Genomic DNA, 17,915 nt, shown 5'->3' with positions numbered 1-17,915 from the left:
GAGGGCCTCTCCAACCTGTGAAGCCTCCTTAAATTCCTGTGCTCCCAAAGGATTATGGGATCCCTTAGGACTCCAGGGGATGAGCCCTCTGGTGGCTGTACAGAGTAAATACAATTCCACATATATAACACCCTTCATCTCAGGAATCAACCTTGTGAACCATCTCTGAACTGCCTCCAATGCAAATATATCCCTCCTTAAATACAGAGACCAAAACTACACGCAGTATTCCAAGTGTGGCCTCACCAATACCCTGTACAGTTGTAGCAAGACTTCCCTCCTTTTATACTCCATCCCTCTTGCAATAAAGGCCAACATTCCATTTGCCTTCCTGATTACTTGCTGTACCTGCATGCTATCCTTTTGTGTTTCAAGTACGAGGACCCCCAGGTCTCACTGTACCGCAGCATTTTGTAGTCTCTCTCCATTTAGATAATAATTTTCTTTTTTATTCTTCCTACCAAAGTGGATAACCTCACATTTTCCCACATTATACACCATCTGGCAATTTTTTGCCCACCATGAAATGTTTTATCTGCTTTTAAAATCCCTTTGGGCGTTTGATGTTCAACTTACCGTCTCTCTTTAATCTAATATTGATATAAGTGCTGCGGACTTGTTCCTGGAATTTTAAAAGCAGATAAAACATTTCATAGATGAAAACAGAAAAAATGTCATCATGTTTGAGATACAAAAAAACCCTAAAATATACGTGCCGCAGGGCATTGTGAGAGATATTTTAGGAGTTGGTATCTTTTTCACTTCTGGCCCTTGTGGGCCCAGATAATCTATATTTCATGCACTCTGATGTTCAGCTTTTATTCTCGAAAGAGAAGCAATTGTCTTTATTTATAATTCTTGTGCCTTTCCTGAAGCTTGTATGTTGAAATTGCACTGACTTCTTTATATGAATTTCCTTTCTCTGCTTTATGATGAAAAAGTTAACCTATTTCTTCATTAAAATAGTATCCAGAGGAATTTCACATATGTTCATCATAGGTGGTCCCTCGAATGATGACATGCTTCCACGAATTCACAGGTGTTTCGATGAAGGATCCAATGTTCCAGTCCTGAACTTCAATTGAGGGTGTGGAAGATGCCTGTGCGTGGATTGTTTTAACGTGTGGTGACCGTTGCACACCAGCCACCACACGGGCTTGACAGAGCTAGGCCTTTATCCAGTGGCAAGGGTAAACCAAGATGACTGGAGACCTGCTCTGCTAATGTATGTTAATGTATTGGTCACTCATCATATAACACTATTTGTTCCTTTCTCGTGTCCTCTTTCGTGACAATCTACCTGCCTTCCCTCATTTATTGCAATTTCAAGCGAAGGCCACAAATCCAGGACTATCTTTTGAATCCTCTTCCCAATATCTGTATTTTCTTTCTTTATCAATTCAGTTTTAGATTTTGGATTTCTCTATTGTTTCAGCACTCGCCTGGTTCCATTCTTATCCATCTAATTGTGGCCAGAAATTCTCCTGCAATGGCTTCCCTTCCCACTCCCGCATCATTACCTCTGGTGTCCCCCAAGGATCTATCCTTGGTCCCCTCCTACTTCTCATCTATATGCTGCCCCTTGGTGACATCATCCGAAAACATGACGTCAGTTTCCACATGTACGCTGATGGCACCCAGCTCTAACTCTCCATCATTTCTCTCGACCCCTCCATGGTCTCTAAATTGTCAGACTGCTTGTCCAACATCCAGTTCTGGATGAGTTGAAATTTTCTCCAATTAGATATTGGGAAAACCGAAGCTATTGTTACAAAGTGCGTTCCTTAGCCACCCACTGTATCCCTCACCCCAACTCCTGTCTGAGGCTGAACCAGACTATTCACAACCTAGGCGTCATATTTGACCCTGAAATGAGCTTTTGGCCACATATCAGCGGCATAACTAAAATCGCCTATTTCTACCTCCATAACATCGCCCGTCTCCACTCCTGTCTCAGCTCATCTAATGCTGAAATCCTCATACATGCCTTTGTTACCACTAGACTTGACTATTTCAATGCACTCCTGGCTGGCCTCACACATTCTACCCTATGTAAACTCGAGGTGATTCAAAACTCTGCAACCCGTGTCCTAACTTGCACCAAGTCCCGATCACACATCACCCCTGTGCTCGCTGACTTACATTGGCTTCCGGTTATGTAATGCCTCGATTTCAAAATTCTCATCCTTTTTTATAAATCGTTCCATGGCCTCGCCCCTCCCTAACTCTGTAATCTCCTTCAACCTCACAACCCCCCCCCCGCCCCCCCGAGATATCTGCGTTCCTCAAATTCTGCCCTCTTGAGCACCCCTGATTATGATCGCTCAACCTTCGGTGGCCGTGCCTTCAGCTGCCTCGGCCCTAAGCTCTGGAACTTCCTTCCTAAATCTCTCCACCTCGCTACCTCTCTTTTAAGATGCTCCTTAAAGCCTACCTCTTTTGGTCAACTGCCATAATTTCTTCTTATGTGGCAAGGTGTCAAATTTCTGTCTTATAACACTCTTGTGAAGCAACTTGGGATATTTTATTATGTTAAAGGCAACATATAAATACAAGTTTTTGTTGTTGTTATCTACCTGGCCTGCTACCTTCAGTGATCTGTGGACATGTACTCCAAGGTCCCTCTGTTGCTCTACACTGCTCAGTATCCTTGTAATGGGTTCTGTCAGAGTGTAGCTTAAAGCGAGCGATAACTCTGATTCACCAGCTGGCTTCAACACTACACCAAGAAATATGGCTGAAGGTCAGAGCTTCAGAATCCAAATCCTTTAATAATGCAGTGTGAAATTGTTGATAAAGAATAAAAGACAGATCCAGAATTCTTGTAATACAACAGTAACAATTGAATAAAACCAGCAATAAAGAGAAGGTACTTATCTCTTACTGTACATCAAAGATAAAATACAATAATTCCAGAATGATTGGATCAGGAGAAGTTACTTCCATAACTGTACTTCTGGGAAGGTTTGCCACTACAGAAGATTTGTTTCTAATTAACAAAAGTTACAGATAGTTCTAGCTAAAATGGAGGCAGACATGCTGCTTGCTGGCTGTGTTTCTCTCTCTCGCTCGGTCTTTCTCTTTGTCTGTCTCTGTCCAATCAGAAAATACTATCCAGTGGCAGGAAAATGTCATGACAACTACGGTGACCACAATCAGTCAAGAAGCTCCAACCATTGCACTCACTGTCTAAAAATAATAAGGATTGGAATTTTTACTAGTTAGAAATCAGTTCCTCTTAGTTTGTGGGATGGCTTCGAGGCGGGCGTTGTCTGGAAAAGTACGTGTTCAGTTACAGGTAGCTGCGACGCGTGCCATCGCTGCAGACCATATCATCCATCTTATGTACCCTTCCATCATCGGTGGGCTAGGACTCAGAGGCACATGCAAGTGGCCAGTCATTCCGGGGAAGTTCTTTCTGCCGAAGGCGAATGATATCCCCAACAGAGGTGTCCATCTTTGTCTCGTTCATCTTGTGTTGAGGCTGGTGGCACTGCCGGTGTTTCTTCCACTGTCGAATCCGGAGTTGATCTGCAGGTTGCTGGGCCCATCGCCATTGTCATCGTCCATATGGATCTGGTTGTGCCATGTTGCCAGCTGGTGCCTGGAGAAGCTGAGTTTTTGGAGCCATGAGCATGGCGGGAATGAAGGTCTGGGGTTCATTGTTGAGGAGTGGAGCGAACTCCAAGTTTCCCTCCGAGTTATGGTGAGCACCTTCTGTCACGATCTTAACTGAGTGTTGGTGTCGGATGGACATGGCCTTCGGTGGCTGAAGGATAGTACGGTTGACGGATGCATGGACTTTCTCATTTGCCCCACTTGGCAAACCTGTCCGGAGACTGTCCAACCTAGGTTGGTACATTGTGCCCAGGGTGTTCCTCGTGGCCCATTGCCAGACTCCCTGATCTTGAGGGGCATAGGGCAGTTTCTTCCAATGAAGAGGATGATGGGGGCATCCTCCCTTGGCTCGAGTATCCTTTTCGCCATTGACCTGAGGTGGGGGAACTTCTTGCGGAAATCGGGATGTGGGATCTCGCTTCCGTCTCCGGGGATGTGGGCATTCTCGAGGATGGTAGGCAGCTGTTCTGTCTTTCAATCTGCTGCTGCTATGATTAGGCCACCTGCTTTTCTCCCCTTGGCCATGATCCTGTGGCAAGCTCATATGGGAAGGCTGGACCTGGGAGATATAAAGCATCGAAGGTTTTGGGGTCTCCGAAACAGGCAACGTGTAGCCAAGGATACATTTCGAGGAACGATCCCTGTGGTAGATTCGACATAGAATAATCTTACAACAAGATCGTGCAGAAGGGCAAGCCAGGTATCTGGTGCACTTTGCGTTGGCCTGTATGACCTGTGGCTCATCTGTTGGCCTTTTGTGATGGGTCTCCCCTCCCTGGGTCTCCCTGCCCTGGGTTTCCCGCCCTGGGTCTCCCCGCCATTCTGTCTCAGCGTCGCGTGCATGAAGGAGGCATGCTCTGTGCCTTGGCATTCCTTGCAATGCAGCTTGGTCTGGCAGTCTTGCATTCTGTGGTGGTCACCACACCTGAAACACAGGCCATTGGCTCAGCAGAATTCTCCTTGTTCTTGAATGGGTTTTCGGCTGAAAGCGATGCAATCTGACAGATGATGGCCTCGCCCGTCATGGTAGAGGCACATCTCCGTAGCTAGCAGCGTGGGCGCCGACTTCATAGGTGTACATGTTGCCAAGACATGAAGGGACGAGCTGGGACGTCTGATTCTTCCTGTCCTCTCTGAGGTTGGCTGACGGACCTGGCTTAATGTGTAAAGGTTGCTGTCGCTGTGCTGCCTGGCTTCTTTTTTAACGGCAAAAGGAGAGTAGCTGCCGTTATCGGTCTTATGTTTTGATACATGCTTCCTCCATGCGTTTCATAAGTAGGTAGGGAGTTTTTCGAGCGTCGGGTGAAGGTAGTGGGAGTAGTTAAGCAACCCCAAGTTGGGCAAATTGTCCATCTGTGCTGTGATGACCGTGCACAATTAGACAAGTTCGAGAAGTTTGTGGCCTTCGTCTGCCCTGAACTTCGGAAAGCTGTTATGCTTTTGAAGGACACATGTGGTAATCCTCATCTTGTCACCAAAACTCTCTCATAGTTCCTTCCACGCTTCCTGGTAGGCCATTTCAGGGTCCGAAACTACCGGTGCCGGAACCTGTCGACCAATTACTTGACCTTCCCCTTTGTGAACGTGGCAAGAAAGGTAAGCATCTGCGTGGCTGGTGTAGCCACCTGGTCTACCATGGTTTCGAATGCGTAGCACCATGGCTGAAACATGATGGGCTCCCCATCATAGACATCGGGCTCGTATACAGGTTGGCACTGATGTGCGAGAGTGTCGGAAATGTCCTTTGTCAGGTTGAGGAATGGCTCCCTCCTGTTGGTTGCCAGCTCGAGAGGACGGAGGCTCGAGTAGTTCGGTGCTACGCCGCTGGATGGTGGGACAGCTCACCGCTCCATTCCGGATGGCTGAAAGATCGGGGCCATTGTCCGAATCCGGAATACAGAGGCAGACTTCACTGACCTGTCTGCGAGGCGCAACATTGCGAGGCGTGGTCCTGGGAGGTCTGTTCTGGTGAGGTTCGGGCCCAAGACCTCTGTGCCTCTTGCTCGGCTCGCTCCATCTCCTCTACCCTTGCTTGCTGTACAGCGGTGGTTTTTCTGGCTTGAAGTATCTGGAGGTCCGCCTTGGCCTTCGCTCCTGCCTTTTAACTCGGCCTGAAGTCTCACTATGACCTCCTCAAATTCAGCGTTCTTGGCGGCAGCGGCGGCATCGGCTCGAGCGTTGATCAAGGTAGTCAGACTTGGGGACAATGTTCTTGAACTCCCTGTTGAGTGTCCTGACAGTCTGCTGACACTCGACCGTGATTCTAGGGCCACAGTGCGGGGCCACTCCATCATGTGGGTGAGGTGACAGTTCTCTAGGAAGATTGACTCCTTGAATGCTCCAATTTTATCTTGAGTGTGGAGGTCGCAGAGCGCAGACCATAGCTCCTCATACGTCTGGAGTGCCGAGCGAGCCTCGATTGTGGCTGTTCTCATCATCTCGGGCATCTTGAAGTTCTTCAAGAATTAGCTGGGGTCTCTGCCAGTGACGATGTAATTTTTTTTTCATGCTCGACGTCATTGCTGAGGGTTTTTAGGGGAGGGTACCTCTCTCTCTCTGATCGACTCGGAGGGTCTGGCCAAGGGAGAAGAGATCTCCTCGAGCTCTGAGCGTAGAGTTTCCTCGTGGAGAGATTTTGCGCTGTTGGGAATGCCTGACATGATGATCTTCTGCCTAGTGACCTGAGCGATTACTCGGGGTAATTCTTAAGTCGTGCTTCACAGTTATTTTCACTGTACTGAGTTCTGTCAGAGTGTAGCGTACGGTGAGCGATAACTCTGATTCTCCAGCTAGCTTCAACACTATACCAAGAAATATGGCTAAAGGTCAGAGCTTCAGAATCCAAATCTTTTAATAATGCAGTGTGAAACTGTTGATAAAGAATACAAGACAGATCGAGAATTATTGTAATACAACAGTAACAATTGAATAAAACCAGCAATAAAGAAAAGTTACTTATCTCTTACTGTACATCAAAGATAAAATACAATAATTCCAGAATGATTGGATAAGGAGAAGTTACTAACGTAACTGTACTTCTGGGAAGGTTTGCTACTACAGAAGATTTGTTTCTAATTAACAAAAATTACAGATAGTTCTAGCTAAAATGGAGGAAGACCATGCTGCTTGGTGGCTGTGTTTTTCTCTCTCTCTCTCTCTCTCTCTCTCTCTGTCTTTCTCTTTGTCTGTCTCTGTCCAATCGGAAAACACCACTCAGTCGCGGGAAAACATCATGACAACTATGGTGACCACAATCAGTCAAGAAGCTCCAACCATTACATTCCTACCATTTATTGTGTTTTCCCTTGCCTTTTTAGCCCTCCCCAAATGTATTACCTCACACTTCTCCAGATTGAATTCCATTTGTCACTTATCTGCCCACCTGACCAATCCATTGATATCTTCCTGCAGTCTACAGCTTTCTTCTTCACTGTCAACCACACGGCCAATTTTCATTTTCATATCACTCCAATGAAACACATTTTCAGAAATTAGGAGCTATGGATTATCTCTACTCTTTCTTCTCTATCTATACATCATTGGCTCTTTTGTGGTCCGTGTAATGCATCTTTCATCAAGGGCATAGAAATATAAGAAGGCATGAAATGAACAGTATCCATTAGACCGTCGAAGTGCTATGTTGTAGACAGTATTGTTCCCTTGTCTATTTAACTAAATTAATTGAGAGAGAGAGAGAGAGAGGGCGCTTCATAGTTCCTTCCTCCATTTAAAGCTAATCAAGAAAATATCCAAATTCTCTGCCTGACCTTACAAGTAACATAATTCACCTTTGACGACAACATGACATTTACATGCGGTTCTGAAGCTACCATATTCCATGGGGTGTTTGATCATCTTTTTCTATAGTTGATTCCTGTTCCTCACTAAATATTTATCTAATTCCTTTTAAAAGCAAATCAACATAGAATGATTTCACTCATTTATTTTTCTGGGAGACTGTTCCAAATATCCACTACTCTGGGACAAATTAATCATCTTAGTCTTTAGCCTCAGTGGACATTTGTTAGTTTTGTGCTGAGTCCTCTAGTTTTATGCTTCTCACTAGGGTCTGATTTTCACTGCATCTGCCAGTGGGAACTGGGCAATAGCTCTCTGAAAATTACCGCGCTGAACTTACTATTTTATTCTCGCTTCGGATCTGCCCTACGCCATTTCTATAGCAGGAATGGGGTACTGAAGTTGAATGTTCAGCCATGAACTCATTGAATGGCGGTGCAGGCTAGAAGGGCCGAATGGCCTACTCCTGCACCTATTTTCTATGTTTCTAAACCTCTTTCAGGCAGGTACTTCATTAAGACATACAAATTGTGGTCCTACGACATACATAGGACCCAGACACTGTTCTAAATGTTGCAATGGACGCACTGCGCGCCATGAAGGCAGTGCCTAACTAGCGGTCCTTAAAGCACGGGTAATTATTTTTCATGATTTTTGTGGGGCTAGGAGGAGCAGAATGCTTTTCCCGGTCCCACAAAAATCCTCCAGCTTGCTGCCAGTCCTTATGTGCTCCGCCCTCCCTTTAAGTCGTGTCTGCCGGATTGGACCTCCAGAGGAACCGCCGGATTTCCTGCCTGTGAGTGCTGGTTCAATGTTTGCCGCTCGCCAATCTGATGCGAATGGGGCCATCAAATGGCTCGAGCCTCTTGCTGAGGACAGTGTGTGGCGTGATTGCTTCACCCTCTGCCGGCAATAATGAAAATTGCACCCTACATATCTAAGCCTTGGAGAAGCTGGTTGTCCTTAAATCATGAAGTGTGTTTTCAACATCTGAAAGCTTTGTTTTTTGACCCAGTTTCATCAGGCTATACTCCAATTTTATTGATTTGAACAAAAAAAGGATGACCTCTGCTCACAACTATTTACAAAACCCTCTCAGCAGTTCAAGGAACTGGATCATAGTTCCTCTCTAACCTTGTTTTTACAATGAAAACACATTCCATTCTGCGGGTCATCCTTTATAACCTAAAGTTCTAATTGCTGGAAAAATGATTAAGTCATTTTTCCCTGAAACCTCTCCCTAAAATTCCACATAATGTCCCACAGGTGGCCTTATCAATAATCTGCACAAGGTTAGAGTAATTTGTCAAATTTAAAATCAAGGGTCCTTTCATGCACATTATCTTTCATTATCTTGACGGCAACAATTTCACATTAATGAGCAACTTTATGTGAATGCCTAATCCCAGTATTCAGTAGTCTACTCTTAAAGAGGACCCTTTCACAGTGTATACAAAAGAGAAACAAAATAAATTGCATTTATATAGCACCTTTCACGTCCCCAGGATGTCCCAAAGCACTTCACCACCAATGAATTACATTTGATGTGCCCTCGCTGTTGCAATGTCAGCTAAAGTGACAGTCAATGCACACAGCAAGGTCCAGCAAACAGCAATGGGATAAAGGACAAATCATCTTTTTTGTTGCTCAGGACATGTCTCTTGCTTCTCTTCAAATTATGCTATGTGATCTTTCACATCCACCTTAATAGGCAGACATGGCCTTGGTGTCAGCTGTGGCTCAGTTTTCCTCTGAGTCAGAAGATTGTGAGTTCAAGTAAAAAAATCTAGGCTGACACTCCAGTGCAGTGCTGAGGGAGTGCTACATTGTTGGAGGTGCCGTCTTTTGGATGAGACGTTAAACCGAGACCCTGTCTGCTCTCCCAAGTGGATGTAAAAGATTCCATGGCACTATTTCAAAGAAGAGCAGGGGAGTTATCCCTGGTGTCCTGACCAACATTTATCACTCAATCAACATAACAAAAAACTGATTATCTGGTCATTATCACATTTCTGTTTGTAGGAGTTTGCTGTGCGCAAATTGGCTGCCGCATTTCCTACATTACAACAGTGACCACACTCCAAAACTACTTCATTGACTGTAAAGCGCTTTGAGACATCGGTGGTCATGAAAGGTGCTATATCAATCCAAGTCTTTCTTTCTTTGTAATATCTCATCTGAAAGACAACATTGTGATAATGCAGTATACCCTCAGTATGAACAGAAGTGACAGCCTAGATTATGTGTTAAATTCCAGAGTGGATCTTTAACCAATGACCTTCTGACTCAGAGAGGAGTGCCATCTCTCAGCCAAGCTGGCACTATGAATAGGAAATAAGAATCATATTTTGTTCCAAATCAAAATTTACCTGCTTAATAATAGATGCAGATCCCTTTGAATGATTGTAATCTTCCTTATACTGATTGCACTGCTCTAGATCTAGGGTTTTCGGTGGCAAATGTTGTAAAGTTAAAGGAATTATTAATCCATTGGAATTCAAATCAGAAACCAGACAGGGGATTTTGATTCGTCACCTTCTTTTGTCTTCTTTCTCTTTGTTCCCAATTTTCTCCCTTCCCTCTGAAAGAAGGACAGGCAAATGCTCCACTTAAAGAGATCCTCCACTTAAACAGGTGTTCCACGGGTGCAATGGACACAATGACCTCCTTCTGTGTTATAGCTCTATAATGCTATTGAAGGCATTGGCCCTTGTTGAGTGTGGTTCCATACAGAATTGTTTAAGTATTAGAAATCATTTAGATTTTCATTTGAGTCTTGTCTCTTCAATCAAATGTTAGTTTTTATTCTTTTAGTCTTTGGAAAAGCAATTATAATTCTAATTTAGTTGCTGAAAATACTAAAATTCTAATCATTATTTCTATCATTTAAGTAGATAGGGATGTGAAAAGCGGACCCATCACTGTCTGTAGGGCCATTTAGAGGTGACATCTGAAAGAAAGCCTTATGGAAGTTCCATTTGGCATGGCAATAACACAGAGGAGCTTAATTTTCCCTGTCGGTCTGGCTATTTGGATAAAAAGGAATCTTAATGTGATGCAATTATCGGCCCAAAATTTGCGGTCAGAGGCTTCCCGCGGGTGGATGCCTCCGGCCTGCAAAAATCTACAAACTTACCTGGTGGTCCAGGAGGTTCGGAGTCTTACGCTCCTAGGCCTCTACGTGTCGGCCTGCGTAGACTCACATATCCCAGGGACACAGGCGGTTCGCAAGCTCCCCTGGGATCAACCAATAAAAGAAGGGAAACCCCATTCATGCTTTTGGAGAGTTCCGTTTTTACATATGAATGAAGATCACTTAAAAATTACACGAACGCAAGAAATAAATGTTTTTTTAAAACATTACATGTTTAAAATTAATTAAAATGCCATTTAATTAAATATTTTGAACAAAAATTAAATATTTTTGAAAAAAATTATAGGACTAGAAATTCAGTTGGTTAGCACCACCCGTTCGCGCCCGGGTTGGGTGGTAAAGGGTCACTGATGGCTTACCGCCCGCATGCGATAAATTTAACGCTGCTTGGGAAATTCAGTTGAGTTTTAGCGGCGGCGATAACACTTAGCGCCTTGCCCTGCAGCACCACCCAGATCGTGATGTCAATGAGTGTGCAATGCCCCCTTAGCGGCCCGGACGTGAACTTCAGTTGGTTCGCCTCACTGACCGCCTGCCGCTATTTAAAGGGATGAGCAGTCGGATATTTGTCAGGTAAGATTCAGAGATATCTTTCAACATTGTCTCTGCTGCCTTGCATTGCTGCTGATGTTCAATTTTATTCCTTTGCATTTTTCTGATGATTTACAGGTGCTTCACGTAACCTCCCCTTTAAGCACTAAGATGTGGATATTAACGCGCCTGAACTTCATTAGCGCTCCCGCGTTAGTGCCCCGCGCTTCCACTTTAGCGCCCTAAGAGAAGTGTAGAATACTTGCTTCAGCGCTCCACTTCCCTCTTGGGGCGCTAAAACTGAATATCGCGGTTGGCAGCGCTAAAGATCAGCAAGCACTAAAGTTATCGACCAGGCGATTTTACCGCCTCTAAACGGTCGATAACTAATTTTTAGCCCATCTTCCCTACCACATTCCAAACACCCAGAAATTGAAAGCGGACACAGACATTAACTTAGAACACGATGTGCACCAGCCTTGTTTACTTTACAGAACAACATTGACCAAAAATTCCAATCACCCTTTCTAGAACACCATATCTACTAGCTAATTTTCTTCCTCATGTTCCTGACCCCCGAGGCGCTCCCTGAGTGAGATGAGGTTGAGCAATGGGGGACTGGGATGGTTCCCTTGGAGTGTCCGACACTTGAGGTGCCCCTAGTCCCGGGGAAGCAGCTGTTCCGAGAGACCAGCTTCTGGGCGCCTTGTTGCAGGGCAAGGGGTGCCTAGCCCATGTCTGAGCTCCCTCATGTGTAGGCATTGCAAAGGCCCAAAAGTCAGCAAGCTAAATGCCTGATAGATAGGGACATCTGCTCCCACTCCTTGCTTCCCACTGGTGATGGGCACAAACTCATAGGTGCTACTGATCGCTATCAGTACAGATCAAATAGTCCCAGCTAAGTCTGGGACGTTCTGTGAAATTGCCCTGTTCAAAGCATCTATGGCAGCACTGTTCTCTGTCACTCCTGAAGCCACAAATGTCTTTAGAAGCTGTTCCTGGTGCCTCAATACTACAGCAATCTCCCAGATGTCTCAGTCTCCAGGCTTTTCTGCCTAGTTGGCAGAAACTTCCCACAATTGTTGCAGATGATGATAATAGACAAGGATATTTCAACCGGGTGCGTGGAATCCACCTTCACTGCCTGCATGTGAGTTCGATGCTCCCTATTCATAGCTCTTTTGAAGACTGAGCCCTTGCGATTGGGTCCCTAGGCGCCTCGGCCCAGGGCAGTCATTTGCCACCCACCTAATCTCTCCCCTTATCCGTGCAATAGAAAGTCTGTTTACACCTGGTCTCCCGAAGACAAGAGTCATCTTTGGTTTCTTGAGGCTCCAGGGGAACTTTCCCAGCCACCCACAACTCTTCAAGAGAATATGTAGGTGTCAGCACTCACACTTTAGAGTCAGAATGTCAACATCCACTCTCCCCCCGCACCCCCCCCACTCTCCATCCATACCCTCCCCCACTCTCCCCCCCCTCCCCACTCTCCCCCCCCACTCTCCATCCACCCCTCCCCACTCTCCTTCCACACCCCTCCCCACTCCCCCCACACTCTCCCCCCCTCCCAACTCCCCCTGCTCTCCATCCACACCCCCTCCCCGCTCTCCATCCACACCCCCTCCCCGCTCTCCATCCACACCCCCTCCCCGCTCTCCATCCACACCCCTCCCCCACTCTCCATCCGCACCCCCTCCCCGCTCTCCATCCACACCCCCTCCCCCACTCTCCATCCACACCCCCTCCCCACTCTCCATCCACACCCCCTCCCCACTCTCCATCCACACCCCCTCCCCACTCTCCATCCACACCCCCTCCCCACTCTCCATCTACACCCCCTCCCCACTCTCCATCCACACCCCTCCCCACTCTTCATCCACACCCTCTCCCCAGTCTCCATCCACACCCCCTCCCTGCTGTCCATCCACACCCCCTCCCCACTCTCCATCCACACCCCCTCCCCGTTCTCCATCCACACCCCCTCCCCACTCTTCATCCACACCCTCTCCCCGCTCTCCACACCCCCTGCCCCACTCTCCATCCACACCCCCTCCCCGCTCTCCATCCACACCCCCTCCCCGCTCTCCATCCACACCCCCTCCCCGTTCTCCATCCACACCCCCTCCCCGCTCTCCATCCACACCCCCTCCCCGCTCTCCATCCATACCCCCTCCCCGTTCTCCATCCACACCCCCTCCCCGCTCTCCTTCCACATCCCGCCCCCCCCCCCGCTTTCCATCACACCCTTCCTGCTCTATCAAGAATGTGATTGGTTGCTGATTAACCATTGTCATTATGTACCGTGTTGAAGCTACTTGCAATTGGCGAGGCGTTCTTGTGTTGGCCTGAAGCAGTTGTTCTGATTGCAAAAGGAGTCAGTTTGACCAATGAGCTGTCTCCCTCTCCCTGCAATGAACTCCCTCTCTCTCCCTGCAATGACTTGTCTCCCTCTCCCTGCAATGACCTCTCTCTCTCTCCCTGCAATGACCTGTCTCTCTCTCTCTCTCTCTCTCTCCCTGCAATGACATGTCTCTCTCTCTCTCCCTGTAATGACCTTTCTCTCTCTCTCTCCCCGCAATGACCTTTCTCTCTCCCTGCAATGACCTTTCTCTCTCTCTCTCTCTGCAATGACCTTTCACCCTCTCTCTCCCTGCAATTACCTTTCTCTCTCTCTCCCTGCAATTACTTTTCTCTCTCTCTCTCTGCAATGACCTCCCTCTCTCTCCCTGCAATGACTTTTCTCTCTCTATCTGCAATGACTTTTCTCTCTCTCTCTGCAATGACTTTTCTCTCTCTCTCTGTAATGATCTCCCGCTCCCTCTCTGCACTGACCGGTCTCTCTATCTCCCTGCAATGACCTCTCTCTCTCTCTCTCTCTCTATCTCAAGAGGGGAAGTGTAATGTAATAGTTGTAAGAGATTCATTAACTTGGGCGGGTAGCATGCTTTGTAAGCAGGATCGAGAGTCCCACATGGTATATTAGCCTAACATCTGTTGGGAAATTACTTGGGTCTATAATAAGGATAGAGTGACCTTGAAGATGTTCAGCTGATCAGAGAGAGCCAGCATACATTTGTAAAGGGTAGGTTATGCCTGACAAACCTGATTACATTTTTTGAAGAGGTGACTGAAGTAGTGGACAGGGGAGTGTGTATGGATGTTATTTATATGGACTTCCAGAAGGCATTTGATAAAGTCCCTCATAAGAGACTGTTAGCTAAAGTTGAAGCTCATGGAATTGAAGGCAAATTATTGACCTGGTTAGGAAATTGGCTGAGGGACAGGAGACAGAGAGTACCAATAATTGGCAGGTACTCTAATTGGCAGGATGTGACCAGTGGTGCCCTGCAAGGATCTGTGTTGGGGCCTCAACTATTCACCGTATTCATTAATGACTTAGATGATGGGATAGAGAGCCACATATTGAAGTTTTCCAATGATGAAAAGATAGGTGGCATTATACAAGTATAAAATTACAAAGACATATTAATAGATTAAGTGAATGGGCAAAACTGTGGCAAATTAATTTCAATGTAAGCAAGTGTGAGGTCATTCACTTTGGACCTAAAAAGGATCGAACAGAGTATTTATAAATGGTGAAATGCTTGAAACAGCGGAGGTCCAAAGAGATTTGGGACCCAGGTACATAGATCAGTAAAATATCATGAACAGGTGCAGAAAATAATCAAAATGGCTAATGGAATGCTGGGATTTATATCTAGAGGCCGAGAATACAAGGGGGTAGAAGTTATGCTACAACTATACAAAGCCCTGGTTAGACCACACCTGGAGTACTGTGAGCAGTTCTGTGCACCACATCTCAGGAAGGGTATATTGGCCTTAGAGGGAGTGCAGTGTAAATTTACCAGAATGATACTCAGACTCCAAGGGTTAAATTACAAGGAGAGCTTGCAGAAACTAGGGTTGTATTCCCTGGAATTTAGAAGGTTAAGGGGTGATTTGATCAAAGTTTAAGATATTTGGGGGAACAGATAGAATAGATAGAGAGAAGCTATTTCTGCTGGTTGGGAAGTCTCGGACTAGGGGGCATAGTCTAAAAATTAGAGCCAGGCCTTTCAGGAGTGAAGTTAGGAAGCACTTCTTCACACAAAGGTTGGTAGGAGTTTCAAACTCACTTCTGCGAATGATCGTTAATGCTAGATTAATTGTTAATTTTAAATCTGAGATTGATAGATCATTGTTAACCAAAGGTATTAAGGAATATGAGGCAAAGGTGGATATATGGAGTGTAAGTGGTTTCCTTTAGGTGTTTTCGACGCACCACCACTTTACAATAGTTCTTGAGCTGGGAGTAATTACTGTACTGAACAGATGAATGAGTCAGGGACGAATACCTTGGTCTCAACCAGCAATGCTTTTATTAAAGTTAACGCACACACCTGCACCCAGTAAAACCACACACACCCTGGTGTGTAAAACAAACAAATACAGTACAACACACAGTCTGGCCCATCTAAACAGGTCCCTATTGCGAAGTACCCACGTCTAAAACCTCCCCTGAAAACCCCTAAGATTTGGTTGGGAGAACGCACGATACCCCCTCACACTGTGGCTGTGATCTTAAAAGATGTGTGTGCAGAGATGATGCTCACCAATTCATTGGCTTACTCACTGCTTCTCCTGATGAAAACGTGTCTCTTTTGGTTTCTTCTCTCTGTCCCACACGGAGGGTTCGGTTCTTGTAGAGGCGAAGCAGCGCGAGCAAGAGAGTGAGATGTGGCCACATGGCCTCTTTTATACCCCCAGTTCGTTTGCCTTTTCAGGCCAAATAAAGTTTGTTGTTGTTTCGAGGCTTCCTGTGGGAGTGTCTTCTTCTGGCCCAATGAAGTTTTTTCCTTTGTTTTGAGGCTTCCTGTTTTGCCAGTGATGGGTTTTCGCTTCTGACCGGTCTGGGCTTAATGGCTTTCTATTGTTCTGGTATCTCCACCAGGTAATGGCTCGATCACTGATCAGTCCATCTGGTCTACCTTTGACAAGTTCACATTGCTTAACAATGGACCCTATTTGCCCATACCTGCAATGAATTGCCTTATCTTCCAGCTTTTTCTGCAGTGAGAAAAATACATCCAACAAATCCTTGGGGATTAAAACGCAATGTCCAGATAATGTCCAACAAATCCTTGGGGAGCCAATGCTTACAGGAGTTAGATCGCAGATCAGCCATGATCTCGTTGAATGGTGGAACAGGCTTAAGGGGCTCAATGGCCTACTCCTGTTCCTATGTTCATATCCATCCCACTATTTCTCTGCAATGATCTGTCTCTCTTCATCACTCTCCCTGCAGTGATCCATTTTTCCCTCTTTCACTCTCCATGCAGTGACCCTGTATCTCTCTGTCTCATCACTGACAATGGTGGAGGGAAGATCTCCATATTCTGAGCATGAGCTTATTCATTAGAAGGCAGGTGATCAGAGGACAGAGAGCTGGGTCAAAACCTAGACTTTCAGGCTGTGATTTCCGTGTATATTCCACTCCCACAAGTGGTACGAGTGTTTTATGTTCAGAAGTGTACTCGTACTGCCCAACATCTAACTATACAATAGCTTAGCGCAGCTAGGTAACACTAGAATCCCCATGTGATACGGATTGGATTCACATGTGCTTCTCCAATCTTTCTGAAGGTGGACTGGATAAGGAGAGGCCAGGTGACAACCATTAAGCTGCTTTATTTTACAGACAACTGGTGAACGTACAGAATATCTGCGGTAACTCAATCTTACTTTGATCCAACTAACTACAGAACTCTCCTTGAGAACAAGAAAAGTAATAAATCCAACTGTCCCTATTAATGAGCTCACTTAACTTATCAGCCTTCTGACCCTCACTGCCCCTGGGCTTGAGACAGATAAGTTTTCCCTCACGAAGCCAATCTTTCTTCCTAGACCGAGATGGCTGACTGAGCCCCCCATATCTCTTTTCTCCTATTTTCTGTGTTCTCAGCAGGTGGGAAGGCTATCACCTGCCTTCCAATGAGCTCATGCTCAGAATATGGAGATCTTCCCCGTTCAGTGATTTTTTCCTGGGTCTGTCAATACAATCACCTACCTCTCCTCCCACTGTGAGATGTGGGTCTCAAGAAACCATCTTCAGATAGTCTTAAAATGATGTTTACAATTCATTCTGAGGATATGGATGGTGGAGGAAGTGGCACCACGGGCACATCTATGGCTTAATTAGCATGGGATAAGTCAATGGATTTTCGGGGTGGATGGGGGTGGGACTGATTTCTTTGTTGAAATAGTGGGCAAAGTAATTTCATACAAACAAATTAACACATGAAAATGAAGAGTAGGAAAAGACGGACTGTTCCATTGTGTCTGTCCCACACAGTCACAATGCCTTGAGTACCATGATTGACTATACCCCTCACCCAGCAGCAGACATATCATTTCCTGGGAGAGGTTAAAAAAAAGTGTTATAGACCTCCACCTAGTGGACTACTGATGTAATGCAACTACTGATGTAAGGGTCATGTGGTAAAGTCACATGATGAAAGTTTCTGTTAAGGAGCTATCATGTGCAGTGTGTGTTTGCTAATACTGTAAAGATATCACATATTGGTGACAAGAATAGTATAATCGGATTCCTTAGCTGATATTGTTGTTGGTGGATCATCCTACCAATTGACAGAGAGACTTTGAGAGGTTCTTTGTTTTGCAGAATAGCTAAAAATCCACTGTAAATTTCAAGCACACTTGGCTGAACTGTCGACATTGCCAGAGTCCAGATGGCCCCACCTATGGGAATAATAGGGTGCGTGGGTGAGTTCCATCATGACCGAGAGACTTTCGG

The sequence above is a fragment of the Pristiophorus japonicus genome, chromosome 15, assembly GCF_044704955.1.
Source record: "Pristiophorus japonicus isolate sPriJap1 chromosome 15, sPriJap1.hap1, whole genome shotgun sequence".
Taxonomy (NCBI): Eukaryota; Metazoa; Chordata; class Chondrichthyes; family Pristiophoridae; genus Pristiophorus; species Pristiophorus japonicus.
The sequence above is the reverse complement of the archived record's forward strand: the minus strand, read 5'-3'. Positions refer to the sequence as shown.